The sequence below is a fragment of the Microtus ochrogaster genome, unplaced genomic scaffold (genome assembly GCF_000317375.1).
Source record: "Microtus ochrogaster isolate Prairie Vole_2 unplaced genomic scaffold, MicOch1.0 UNK182, whole genome shotgun sequence".
NCBI lineage: Eukaryota > Metazoa > Chordata > Mammalia > Rodentia > Cricetidae > Microtus > Microtus ochrogaster.
Window position 1 is genome coordinate 178,439 of NW_004949280.1, and position 3,217 is coordinate 181,655.

The 3,217-nt window shown below is 36.9% G+C and overlaps 1 protein-coding gene across 1 annotated transcript in view; it reads left to right on the forward strand.

Annotated features, from left to right (window-relative positions):
- LOC101978902 (ATP-binding cassette sub-family G member 3-like) overlaps positions 1-3,217 on the forward strand; it is a 20,891-nt gene that overhangs the window by 5,097 nt on the left and 12,577 nt on the right. The gene's annotated exons all lie outside the window — the stretch shown is intronic.

Below are 3,217 nucleotides of genomic sequence, written 5' to 3' on the forward strand. Positions count from 1 at the left end.
AGAGAGAGAGAGAGAGAGAGAGAGAGAGAGAGAGGGAGGGAGAGAGAGAGAGAGAGACAGAGAGTGTGAGGGAGGTCTGAGAGACTGAGAGTGAGAAATTCCTGTGTGGATTATATTACCCTCTGTCAGCAGTTGTGTGTTTAAAGTGGCTGCTTTCTGTATCCCACGGTATTTCCCCCTTTTTTCTTTTAAAACAAGATTGGGCCTTTCCTTTTCTCAGAATTTTTTTAGTCTAGTTGCCCTGCTATACTTCCTGCCTGGCTACTGGCCAATCAGTGTTTTATTAAGTCAACACAAGTGACAAATCTTTACAAGGTACATAAGCATTATCCCACAATATTTCCCCCCTTTTTTCTTTTAAAACAAGACCCTGAATGTAATGTCCTTTGTTTAGCCTTTTTTCCTCTGACCATTATCCATAAAAACTTGTAATCAGAATGCTAAACAAAGATTGACATCATTTTTTGGAATGTGAATGTAGTTTTCTAGACTACTTCCTGCTATTTGAGGGCACTGATAATCTTATGAGGACACAAAGAAAATTTAGGATTGTGGTCAAGTCCTTACTACAGTATTCTTACTGGGTCATTTCAGCCCGAAGTCTTGAAGCTGTTCTGGATGTAGAACTCAGAGGAAACTGCAACTAATGTACTTTGAAACATTGGATAATCTGGGTCATCCATTCCCACTGGAGATTTTTCAGGGGTTCTTCCAATATTATTTTTCTTAACCCAGAATGAATCCAAAGACTCTCATTCTCTGTAGAAAAACAAAACAAAACACTTTCTCCAAACTACCATATTTATTCACTTAAATTTTGAAGTCAAAGCATTTTCATAATATATAGATTAGATTAATCCAGGAGCATTTATAATCAAATGTCTTTTATCAGCTGTTACTCCTTCCTCCGCAGTCAAACAATTCAAAGACAACAAAGTAATACACAATATTCAGATTCTCTGTGTACTTTCCATCTTTACATGGCTTTTTAAAAAACTTGTTTTCTTTGCTTTTTATTTTTTAATTTTTGGTTTTTAAAGACAGGGATTTTCTGTGTATCTTTGGATGTCCAGAAACTCACTCTGCAGACCCACTGGCTTTGAACTCACAGAGATCTACCTGTCTCTGCCTTTCAGGCTTGGCCTTGGTCTCTTTAGCATTTACTTCTAGCTGTTTAATGCTTGTATTTTCTGTAGCCTTTCATTTTGTGCTTTTATCTCATCCTGTCTGTGCTTGCTAGTTTTAACTGTCAACTTGATACAGTCTAGAATCACCTGGAATCATCTAGATGAGAGTCTCAATGAGGAATTATAATCAGGTTGACTTGTGGGCATTTATGTAAGTGATTTTCTTGATTAAGTAAAGCAATGTGGAAAGACCCAGCCCACTGTAGGCAGGACCATTTTATGTTTGGGGCCTGGGTGGCATGAGAATGGAAAGTATGAGTTCAACACTGAGAGGCACGTGTGCATTCATCCTCTCTGTGCTCTTGACTGGATGTAACCAGCTGTATTAGTTTTATGTCTTGACTTCCCTACAACGGTCATCTGTACTTTTGAACTTTGTGCTGAAATAAAACCTTTTGCTCCTTGTTTACTTTTTATCTTGGCAACCAGTGAGGAACTAGGGCACACTTTCCCTTTCCTCCTCACTTCCTTATCTTCTGTTAAAATTTATTTAAAGACCCTGTGTAATATTTTACAGATACAACCTTAGGCAACTTGGGCAAGTGTAACAATGCTCCTTGTAAGTGTAAGTGGCTCCTCCTGCTGAGACTTTTACAGGATGAGGAAAGGAAATAGATAAATGGTGAGCTTCACAGTTGGATGTTGTAAATAGCTAACAGATTTCTTACTACAAAAAAAATTGTGTAATATTTCATCCCTGAATACTCATACTATTCTTAACTATCAAAATGAAATAAATCTTGAAATCCTCAGCCCTGTCAGTTTATAACCATTCACATTCCTCAAACGTTCTTTATCATTACGTTGTTTATAAAACCTGATTAGATACTATACTATATGCCTAGAGTTTTAAGCATTAGGTTTCACTCCCTCTTCTTTCCAAATCTTTCAAACTGTCCTGCCTCTCACAATGACATCAAATCATTGAGAAGGCCATATATAGATGTCTCATGAGCAGACATTTGTATATATGGATGAGAAAGGACTCCCCAGAATAAGATTGTCATGGCTTTACTCCTGTGGTGTCTCCTTCTTAGACCCAATGAGGAATAGGAGTACTGACTGTTGATTCCCTCGATACTTCTCCACAGTTGTTTTTGGTTGTCTTGTTGAGAAGAATAATAGAAAAGCTGACATTTACCATGCTTCTTTTTTTCCTGAGTGATGGAATTTTGTTTACATTGGCTCTGTGTATTGACATGGTTTTATGTTTACAATAAGGTAGGTTCTTTTGTTTTGTTTTTAACAGTAATTTATCATTGATCTAAGTGGCTTACTTTTTTTGCTTACTTGTTTTTTAAGGGACACCATATGAGGGTATTTATTAACTTCTTGAAAGTCATGAAATGTAGATTACAATAATTTTGATATAACTTTTAATGATAGTTTTAAAAGAGGTATGTACATGATTTCATGCATGCATCGTGTGTGTGTGTGTGTGTGTGTGTGTGTGTGTGTGTGTCTGAATGTCAGCACACACAGGGAGGTCATGGGACACCTTTTTCAAAGGTCTGTTCTCTTCTCCTACTTGTTTGTAAGGCAGGGTCTCCCTTTTTCTGCTGTTGCCCTGCACGTGTATCTGATGCTCCTGATCAACAAATATCTCATTGTAATTGCATCTTGATGAAATTACAGATGCATTCCCTTTCGTACATGCCTCATACGGCTTCATATATGAATTCCAGGGATTGAAGCCAGGCTTCAGGCTTGTGGGGCAAATGCTTTTCTCTGCTATGACTTGTTTTCTGTCTTACACAGATTTTGATTTATGAAATGTAGAGGCAATATGTGGTTACTGTAAAATATTACCTGTTGTATAGCCAACATAATAGTACACTTATTAGTACCAGTCTCATGGCATTTTAGTGTTTATAACAGCATACTCAGTAAAGCTGTTTCTCACTGCAGCATTTTAACAGAACATTAATTAGTTCCTTACTCCTGAGTACTTACTTTTCATCCATTAAAATAGGGACATCTGCTTACCTATAAACTCTATTCTTACCTATCAAAATGAATAATTCCTTTAT